The sequence below is a fragment of the Halichoerus grypus genome, chromosome 4 (assembly GCF_964656455.1).
Source record: "Halichoerus grypus chromosome 4, mHalGry1.hap1.1, whole genome shotgun sequence".
In the NCBI taxonomy this organism is placed as follows: Eukaryota; Metazoa; Chordata; class Mammalia; order Carnivora; family Phocidae; genus Halichoerus; species Halichoerus grypus.
In genome coordinates this window covers 94,400,460-94,411,881 of record NC_135715.1, presented here as the reverse complement: position 1 = coordinate 94,411,881, position 11,422 = coordinate 94,400,460, and the positions used below count along the sequence as shown (strand labels likewise).

The 11,422-nt window shown below is 42.3% G+C and overlaps 1 pseudogene; it reads left to right on the top strand.

Annotated features, from left to right (window-relative positions):
* Positions 1-8,461: 8,461 nt before the first annotated feature.
* On the top strand, positions 8,462-8,577 carry LOC118527714 (U2 spliceosomal RNA; annotated as a pseudogene).
* The last annotated feature ends 2,845 nt before the right edge of the window (positions 8,578-11,422 follow it).

Here is an 11,422-nt window from a genome sequence, read left to right as displayed (position 1 = left end):
ATCTGGGGGGGTTGTGGCAGCAGGAACTGAGAACCTTCATAACAAAGCTGGCACATCCGTCTGTCTAGAGGGCTGCCCCTTATGCTGCTTCGACATTCTCTCTTCCTGCAGACCAGCTTCTGCTCACTCCAGGTCCTGGCAGAAATGGCCACCCAATCCCCCTATTCCAGGATTCCAAAGGTAAGTTCCCAGAAAAGATGGATTTTATTTGCCTAGCTTGGGTCAGGTGTCCACCCCGGCTCAATTGGCTGTGAGGAGGGACAGTTGGGGGTCTCATATTATGACATGATTGTCATGACTATTCTGTGGGGGGTGCAGTTACCAGAGAAATAATGCATAGGCTGCTAAGACACCCCAAAATGTGTCTATTCAAGATGTGATGAAAAAGATCACATTTTTTTTCATATTATGTAGACCATACGTGAAATATTTCACTTAGTCACAAAGGAGGCTTTAGGGAGTTGGTAGGTTAGAGGATGGGGATCAGGGAACTGGAAAAGTCCCTCTAAATCTCACTGAGGAGACTAAATGGGTAAGGATAGCCAAACAAATTTGATAAAGAAGTACATGGGGATGAATTTGCCTCACAGTTTATTAAACACATTGTAAAGCTATAAAAAGTGTAACAGATTAATACTAATACAGCAAGAGACTAGTAAAGCATTCCAATTGGGGGCTGTATTTATAAATTACCCAAATGCCTGCAAAGGCCAGAAACATACATATATATTTGTAATATAAGTATTGTTGCAAACTCATAGAGGCAAAAAAAGGAGAATTTAATTTTTTAAAAAGTTGGGATAATTTAGTAACAATCAGGGAGAGAAGATGGATCTTAACTGAATATCAGAAATCAACACAAATTCCAGATCAATAAAAGGTTAATTATAAACACAAACCCACAGAAATAGAAGACAATATAGAGGATGTGAGGACTTCCCAAGGATAAAAGAAAACAAGAAATCTCAAAATAAAATCAGTACATTTGACTACATAAAATGAAGAACCTCTGCACTTTAAAAGAAACAGAAGAACAGAATTAAGAGGGAAATAGACAAATTGAGAATACGTCCATGATGGTGACAAGTTTTAATACTTTAACCATAAAATGTCCTTATAAACTAACAAGAAATATTTATTTTATTTTTTTTAGATTTTATTTAAATTCAATACTGTGTATTAATAATTTCAGGAGTATTAATAATTTAGGAGTAGAATTTAGAGATTCATCAGTTGCATATAACACCCAGTGCTCATCACATCAAGTGCCCTCCTTAAATAAATAACTAAATAAATAAGCAAGCAAGCAGAGGACATGATCAGTCAATTTGCAAAGGAAAAGATAGAAAAATTTATCCAGTATATGTTTGAGAAAATGGTTAACCTCACTAATGAGTAAGCGAGCGAACACACCAAAACCGCAACGTCAGTAACTTACCATTTCCTTGAACGGGACCATCACAGGCATGTCTGTCTGGTAATACTGCGTGTTGAAGGAGGTCTGATGAATGAGGCACTCTGGTTGGCAAACCATTTCTGGGATTATTTGGCAATTTATAAGAAGAGTTTTAACTCTGTTAGGAATCTATCCTAAGGAAATAATCATCAATGCACAGGGTGTTTATATGAAAGAATGTTCATCTTTGTCTTGACCACTGGAGTAAAAACAATTTAAATGTCTGTCAATATAGTTCTGACTAAACAAAGTATGGTTTACTTGCATAATGAAATATTATGTGGCCACAATAAGTACATTTTGAACGAATGTTTATGGACCAAAGAGACTTACCCACAATACGCTTTTAGCAGTGTACTGAGATATAATTCACATACGATCTAATTCACCCATTTGAAATCTACAATTCAAAGATTTTTTTTTTAACACATTGACAGAGATATGCAACCATCAATTTTGGAACATTTTTATAACCTCAAAGAGAAACCCTGAACTCATCAGGAGTCACCTCTCATTACCTCTCTTAACCCCCAGCTCTGAGCCACCGTTGACATATTTTCTGTCTCTACAGTTTTGTCTATCCTAAACATTCCCTATCAGTGGAATCATACAAGATACAGTCTTTTAACAACCAGTATCTTACAATTAGCATGATGTTTTCAAGGTTCATGCATGTTATAGCATGCATCAGGACGTTTTTACTGTTGAATACTATTCTATCATACAGATATGCCACATTTTATTCATTCATTCATCTGTTAATGGACCCTTCAATTGTTTCTACTCTTCTGTTATCGTGAATAATGTTGATATTAACATTTTAGTGTGACCTAAGTGTTCATTTCTCTTATGCATTAAAGTAGAAGTAGAATTGTTAGATCATATGGTAACTCTATGCTTAGCTGTTTGAAAAACTGCCACAATGTTTTCTAACACAGGTAAATTATTTGACATTCCCACCAGCAGTACCGGAGGGCTCCAGTTTCTCCACACCCTTGTCAACACGTGTTACTATTTGTGTTTTTTATTATAGCCATCCTAGTGGGTATGAAGTGGTATCTCATTGTGGTTTTGATTTGCTTTTTCCTGACGGTTAATGATATCAAACATGTTTTCATGTGCTTGTTGGCCATTTGTATGTTTTCTTTGGAGGAATGTCTATTCAGATCCTTTGTCCATTTTTAAATTGGTTTATTATCTTTACATTATTGAGTTACAAGAGTTCTTTGTATATTCTGGATACAAGCCACTTATCAGATATGTGACATGCAAATCTCCCATCTATGGGTTGCCTTTTCTTTTTTAATGATATCATTTGCAGCACAAAAGTCCTTAACTTTGATTAGGTCAAATTATCTTTTTCTTTTTCTTGTTTGTGCTTTTCAGGTTGTATCTAAGAAGGCTTTCTCTAATTTCAGGTCATGAAGACTTACTCCTATGCTTTTTCTTTGACGAGTTTTATACTTTTAGCTCATAAATTGAGATATCTGGTCCATACTGAGTTTTTGGTATAAGGAAGGAACCTGACTTCATTCTTTCTTTTGCGCATAGCTTTCCAGTTGTTCCAGTACCATTTGTTGAAAATTCTTTTCCCATTGAATTATCTTGGTGCCCATGTTGAAAAGCAAATGACCATAAGTGTGAAGTTTGTTTTGGGGGCACCTGGGTGGTTCAGTCAGTTAAATGTCTGCCTTGGGCTCAGGTCATGATCCTGGGGCCCTGGGATCAAGCCCTATGTCGGGCTCCCTGCTCAGCAGAGAGTCTGCTTCTCCCTCTCCCTCTGCCTGCCTCTCCCCCTGCTTGTGCTCTCTCTCTGTGTCAAATAAATAAATAAAATCTTTAAAAAAAAGAAGAAGAAGGTTTGCTTTGGTATCTCCATTTTATTCCACTGCTCTATATGTCTGTATTTATGCCAATACCACATTCTCTTGATTATGTATCTTTGTCATAGGTTTTGAAATAATGAAGTTTTGAGTCCTTTTTCAAGATGGTTTTAGCGAGTCTGGCTTTCTTATATTCACATACGAATTTTAGAATCAACATTTTAGTTTCTGCTAAAAAAAAAAAAAAAAGCCAGCCAGGATTCTGATCAGAGTTACATTCAATCTACAGAGCAGATTGGAGAATATAGCCATCTAAGAAATACGAAGTCTTCCTATCCATAAACATGGGATGTCTTTCCATTTATTTAATTTCTTTACAAAGTATTTTGTAGTTTTCAGAGTACAAGTCTTACACTTTGTTAAATTTATTCCTAAGTATTTTATTCTTGATGCTTTTATACATGGAATTATTTCTTAATTTCATTTGCAGATTGTTTATTGCTGGTGTATAGAATTATAATTGATTTTTGTATATCGATCTCATATCCTGCAACCTTCCTGGACTTGTTTATCAGTTCTCACAGTCATTTTGTGGATTCCTTAGTATTTTCTATGTACAAGATCGTGTCATCTGCACATAGTTTTACTTCTTCCCACAATAGAGATTTATCAATAAATCATTGTGTTAATATTATTTCAATTTTTGGAAGATTAACAACCAAGAGGAAATAAGGCCAAATGCCATCATAGATTTCCATGGGTGTTGATATTACAGGTTTTTTTTTTAACTTTTCCAAATTTTACAAATTAACTAATGTGTTATTTTAATGTTAACATGTTACTTTAAAAACATGCCATAAAATTGTATAATCTCCAAGTATTTTTGAGCACCAACTACATGCCATGACTTAGAAACTGTGAAGTAGTCAAAAGATGCAGAAGACCAGTCCTTCTTCCCAAAGAAGTGCTAATAAGACATTTAGGAGACAACATAAGATGAAGTGCTGAGACAGAAAGAATTCGTGCCCAGAAGTATAATCCTGACAGTTAATACCACAGGCCATCAGAGTGGGCCTCATGGAGGAGGCGGACCTTGTAGAATGAGTAGCAGGGGGAACAGAAGAGGCAGGGAAGAATAAGGTAGAAGGACAGAGGTGCCCAAACCTGATAGAAGGATAATCATTACGGGGGTTGGTGCAGTGAGGAGACGAGCTGGGTACACCCAGTCAGGGAGAGGACGGTGGTGCCAAGCAGAGGACCTTGCATTTAAATCTGCCTCCACTGTCATCCATGATAGGATCAGGGTGGGGAGCTGACATGCAGAAAGTTGGATTTGAGAAAGATACACTAAGACAGAGCCCATGGGGGGAGAGCACTGAAATTGAGAAGGGGGTTTTGGGGGGTGCCTGGGTGGCTCAGTTGGTTAAGCATCTGCCTTTGGCTCAGGTCATGATCCTGGGGTCCTGGGATCGAACCCTGCATCAGGCTCCCTGCTCGGCGGGAAGCCTGCTTCTCCCTCTCCCTCTCCCACTCCCCCTGCTTGTGTTCCTTCTCTCGCTGTCTCTCTGTCAAAAAATAAATAAAATTTAAAAAGAGAGAGAGAGAGAGAAGGGGGTTGGTGGGATGGGCCTAGACCAGGGTGGTTGAAGTGAGGGGTGGGAGATTTCAAGAAACAGCCTGAAATCTGTGGAGGGAGACCTATAATCAACTTTGTGACCTTGGGCAGGTTCTGGCCCCTCCGTGGGCCCCTGACATCCTCTTCTGCAAGTAATAAAACACTTGACAAGCAGTGGCTCCAGCAGTAAAGATATTAACTATCTCACATAGGAAGAAATCCAGAGGTAGGCTGCTCTGGGTTTGGTGCAACTGCCCAGAAACATCATTCAGAGATTCCAATCTCTCTACCGTTCTGTCCTGCCATCACTGATGTGTCACCTTGCCACCTCAGGGCCACACAGTGTCTGTTGTGGCTCTAAGAACCATATCTGTGCTCAAGGCAGAAAACAGGCAGAAGGTTAGAAGAATACCAGCCCCATCTGAACTTTTTACCAGGAGAGTGAAGCTTCCTCAGAGTCTTCCGGGACATACCCGTTATGTTTCCCTGACCACAATGGAGTCGTGTGTCCCTCACCCAGCTAGAGGAGCAGCTAAGAAAGTGGCACACAGGGGCGCCTGGGTGGCTCAGTCGTTAAAGTGTCTGCCTTCGGTTCAGGTCATGATCCCAGGGTCCTGGGATCGAGCCCCGCATCGGGCTCCCTGCTCGGCAGGAGGCCTGCTTCTCCCTCTCCCACTCCCCCTGCTTGTGTTCCCTCTCTCGCTGTGTCTCTCACTGTCAAATAAATAAATAAAATCTTAAAAAAAAATGAAAAAAAAAAAACAGAAAGTGGCACACAGAATCGTCATGACTGGCTTAGACCAATCATGCTCCATTGCCTGAGCAAATTGCTGATCACAATTAAATTAGAATTCTGTTAGCCAGGAAGAGGGAGCAACAGGTGTTAGGAAGACCGTTTATGGTGTCTGAGCCAGGAAGTGGGACAAGGCCCCTCCTGATGCCCACAGTCTATGAGCTCTCATCCCTGCACTGCCCCTTCCCACCTCCTCCAGCTACTCTGCTCCGTTGTCCTGTCACCCACTTGCTGGCGACGCCTCTTCCTTCCCCACTTGGCACATGCAGAAAACAACTACTTTATCAACATCAGGCAAACTGATTTTCCCAGGGTGACTAGTATGTTGATTGGGCAAAAACTGACATATTGCTAGGAAGCCGCATGTGATAAACGCAGCCCCTGAACGCCCCTCTGTTTGTATCCTGGCTCTGCTTTGAAGGCTCTTCTGACATTTATTTACTTGTCCTTCTTGAGATTTCTCCTTCCAGTTCATCAGCTGAACATGTGAGCCTTTCAAGTGTGAGGTGCAGGAAGACAGCCTAGCCTTGCCTTCCTTCTTCCCATGCCCGGTTCCCCTGTGGGACAGTCATCACAGACCCCACATCCATGAGCCCCCTAGCAGTTCAGTCGTGGGCTCGGAAAGGCAGCAGGGCAGAGGTTGCTCAGGCTTCATAGAGCTCCATTCGACTCCTAGTCAGGGCTCCAGTCATTGTTTTGTTGTTGTTGTTTTGTTTTTTATTTTATTTATTTATTTGAGAGAGAGGGAGCACGAGTGGAGAGAGGGGCAGAGAGGAAGACGGACAAGCAGACTCCCCACTGAGCAGGGAGCCGGACGGGGCACTCGGTCCCAGGACCCTGGGATCATGACCTGAGCCAAAGTCAGACACTTAACTGACTAAGCCACCCAGGCGCCCCACGGCTCCAGTCATTGTAAACACCAGGGAAAGCACCGAGTCTGACGACTGTCATGAGGAGGAGCTGTCCAAATGGCGGAGCCATTTGGTTCCAGAATTCAGAGGTGCCTTATGCATGAAAGTTTCCCACATCTGTGCTCAGGGCTGGGCTGGAGTCACATGCGAGGCAGCCAGGCTCCCAGGGAAAGAATTTATCCCCAGGATTCCTCCCCATAACTCCCTGCTCCCAAGCACGGCCACCCAGCCGCTGTTGCCATCACCTTTACTTCCGTAACCGCGTACCATTTTGATTCAAACTGTTTCTGCTCTCCTCAATTTCACCCATCAGGATTACACAAGTGACTATCCCCCACCTTCAGTCATTTTTGTACCATCTGCACGACTTTTTTCATTTCCTCCTCGTGCCTGCATATCTTCATGGTGTTAATAGGACTGCTTATTCTTTCTTAAATACAATTTTTAAAAATTCAAACTTTAGATCACTATCCTCTATGGAGAACAAACATTATCTTCCCTAAGCAGAAAGTAACCTTGAAGATAAATGTAATGAAAACAAAACAATGGCAACCTGATGCTGCATGATAAACGGGATTTGGGGAAGGAAGGGGGAAAGCTGCGAAGAAAATGGAAGGAGACATCAGCCCCCTGACGGGGTGGGGAGCAATGGCACCCATGAGTGAGGATGTGGAGAAAGACTGAGGCTCAGTTGTGCAGCTCAGGTAGAGGTGCCTGGGTCTCTGTTTGGTCCAAACAAAAGATACTAGAAGAAAGATCAGATAAAAAGTCACAATCCAGCATTTCTGGTACTTCTCCTCGCTGACATTCTACTCTTTTTTTTTTTAATTTTTTTAAATTTATTTATTTTCTATTATGTTATGTTAGTCACCATACAATACTTCATTAGTTTTTGATATAGTGTTCCATGATTCATTGTTTGCCTATAACACCAGTGCTCCATGCAATACATGGCCTCCTTAATACCCATCAGGCTAACCCATCCCCCCACCCCCCTCCCCTCTAAAACCCTCAGTTTGGTTCCCAGAGTCCATAGTCTCTCATGGTTCATCTCCCCCTCTGATTTCCCCCCCTTCATTTTTCCCTTCCTTCTCCTAATGTCCTCTATGCTATTCCTTATGTTCCACAAATAAGTGAAACCATATGATAATTGACTTTCTCTGCTTGACTCATTTCACTTAGCATAATATCCTCCAGTTCCATCCACAAAGACACATATGTAGTGAAAAGAAGGGGTACATGCGCCCTGATGTTCATAGCAGCAATGTCCATAATAGCCAAACCGTGGAAGGGGCCGAGATGCCCTTCAACAGACGAATGGATAAAGAAGATGTGGTCCATATATACAACGGAATATTACTCAGCCATCAGAAAGGATGAATACCCACCATTTGCACTGGCATTCTATTCTAATGCACTGGATTCCTTGTGATGCCTGGTGCCTCCGTCTTTGAATATTCTGGTCTTCTGGAAAGATGGGGGGACCATTTTGACTCTGGTAGGAAGTGTCTGTCCTTGATCACTTCGCAGCCAATTCCAGGATGCTTGGGTCGAAAAGGAGAGGAAGAAATGTATGGCCACAACCTCATCTGGTCCCCAGGGGCTGCAATTGAGTGTGACTGCAAGCCCTGTGGTTTCCCTAGGGCCAAGAGTGAGAGTGAGCCAGGGGGGCCTGAGGGTAAGGGGGCAGTTGATGGGTTTCCACCTAGGTGATGAAAGAGAGGAAAGGAAGCTTCCAACATGGGTGAAAACATGTCAGTTAAGTTCTGATACTAAGAATCCTGCAGAAGCCTAGAATTAAGATAGACGTGACAATGCAATCAAAGGGAAGGCTTCTAGATGTCCATCAACAGATGAATGGATATTGCTTCTCGGCTTTTTGGCTAAGATCAAGTGTAGTATCTGTTCTTATCAGTTTAACAGATGAATGGATAAAGAAGATGTGGTATATATATACAATGGAATATTATACAGCCATCAAAAAATGAAATCTTGCCATTTGCAATGACATGGATGGACCTAGAGGGTATTATGCTAAGCGAAATAAGTCAGTCAGAGAAAGACAAGTATCATATGATCTCACTGACATGAGGAACTTGAGAAAGAGAAACAAGACAGAGGATCATAGGGGAAGGGAGGGAAAAATGAAAGAAAATGAAACCGGGGAGGGAGACAAACCATAAGAGACTCAATCTCAGGAAACAAACTGAGGGTTGCTGGAGTGGAGGGGGTGGGAGGGATGGGGTGGCTGGGTGATGGACACTGGCGCGGGTATGTGCTATGGTGAGCACTGTGAATTGTGTAAGACTGATGAATCACAGACCTGTACCCCTGAAACAAATAATACATTATGTGTTAATAAAAAAATAAAACAAACAAACAAAAAAACAAAGGGAAGGCTTCAGAACTGTCACCTTCTGCTACCATGGGTCCTTCAAGACAGGGTGGCTTTGAAGACCCCAGGATATGCGCCAGAAAGAGACTCTAATATGAGAAAGTCCTGCCTGAGAAGCTCTCACAGTTGAGGCATGAGTAACTGAAGCAGGAAGTAATGTGAAACACTGGGGGCCTGGAAGCCATGGGGTGTTGCTTAGGATTCAGCCAGGCATAGCTTTGACCTCTTTGGCATTTACTAGCTATGCAACCTTGGGAAAGTTACATAATCTCTCTGAGCCTCATCAATAAAATGAGGCTGGTAATACCTACATCATAGGGTTGTTGCAAGGGTTAAATCAAAAAGCATATACAGAATGCCAAGTACAGTGCTTGGCTGTAGATGGATAGATAAGTGATAGATAGATAGATAGATAGATAGATAGATAGATAGATACCCCATCATTAACATTATTATTATTATTATTATTATTATTATTATTATTTACACTTCGTTTGAATTTGTTTGACAAGGTCCTGTTTTCTAAATTGGTCCTGTTTTCTAAATAAACCAACAAAGGAGCAAATAAAGAGAAGCTAAGAGCAATTTGTTCTGTGACAAAGTGAAAAAAAAACAAACAGAAAAAGAAATCCACCTCTGGCCCGAGAAGACAGAAGCACATTCCAGGGACCCCACTTTTGGCACAAAGATGCTTTCGTGGGTTAAAAAAAATGGACCCTTTCAGGAGTGGTAAAGATTAGAGTGGGGACTGCATTTTAAAAACATCACTCTTGGTTAAGAAGGGGGAAAAAAAGACAAAATTAAAGCATTTGCGTTTAGCAGGAAAAAAATAGCTAGTTTTATAATCTGCCATTTGGAAAATCAAATCTATATAAAGCAAGAAAGCTGTGAGCTGAGGCAAGAATGAGGTTTCTCGGAGACAGCTTCATTTGTAAGTTTTGTGTGGCTCTTGAAGGTCACTCATTCCAGGGACTTCGTCCCACTTCGCAAACAGAAGACGAATCTGCAGTCCCTTTGCTGCAGCAGGTTATACAAGGAAACAATAAATGTGAGAGGCAGGCGCACTCCTAAAGAGGTCTAAATTGAATTGCATTGACTTTTTACAAAGCCACAAATTGCTTATCTTATTCAAGTGCCTGAGTGTTTGGTTTTTGATGAGCTGGGCACAAAGATATCTTGAAGTTTGACAGTGGTATGAGTCGCCCAGTTTGAATTGTCGGTGGTGGGGCGGGAGGTCGAGTGGGGGGCACAGGGGCTCCTGGGCTTACCCTGCTTTTCCCACTGAGCGAGGCCAAGGGGGTCAGTCTCAAAGATGATCCTGAAAATCCAAGGTCCTACGAGGATGGGTCCATTCCACCGCTAACATGCATCTACATCCTAGCTCACTTGTGGGGGTCAAATAAGATAATGGATGTAAAAAAAGAATTTAATACTTTTCAGATTTAAGGAGTCAAGAAAGAGGAAAACAATAAAGAGAAAGGAACAGCCATTCCAGCCAAACAGCATGTGTGTCTGAAGCTTTGTAAGGAGAACTGTGTGTGCGTGTGGTGTGTGTGTTGACAAGGAGGCTGGGAAATAAGACAATCAAATTAGGTGTTGGGCTAACTCAGTGGTTCTCAGCCCAGGCAGCACATAAGAATTATCTGGGAAGCAAAAAAAACAAAAAACAAAAAGAATTATCTGGGAAGCTTTTTGAAGCTTCTGGCTACTCTCGGGGCATTAAGTCAGAATCTCTGTGTGGGGGACTGGGGAGTTCCAAGCATCCTAATTCTGATGCCCCTTCACCAGGATTCTAGTAAGCGGATTGGATTTCAGACCACCAGACTAAGTGAATAAGGAGTAAAAAAAAGGACATGGTTCGTCCCATTTGTTTAAGAAGGTTGGGATCACTGGGTTTTATTGAGACAATGGCCATTATGTTGGGGGTGAGCGTGGCCCCATCGATGACAGTTACCAACAATGTCATTCTCCATACCACTGAGATGGAGAAGCCAGGGCATCAAAGAGGAACCAGAGGTAGAAGGACAGCTTCTGAGAGGCTGCACAGGGAATGTTTTTGCTTCATTCTTGGGGGTGCCAGAGCGTGTTGGAAGACCCCATGGGGGAGGGGGTTCGGATGGCCTCTGGCATACAGGCCTGGCCCTCACTGGGGATCCTGCAATTTGAATGGGGTCCTGCCACACCAGGGGTGAGGGCCAGCTCTGTCCATCCCACTTCTGGCTGCTTCTCCAAGGAGTTAATGCAGGTACCTCCTCCAAACTTCAAGGAGCAGTGGCCACACCCACATCCCACCTGATTTAATCCAAGTGCCCCAGACCTAGAATCACACATACCAGCTCCTTTGAAGGCCTCTGTCTCCTTGAGTTTCCTTATGGGAATTCTTTAGATCCCAAAGTGGGACGTGGGGCAGGGGTGATGAAGAATCCACT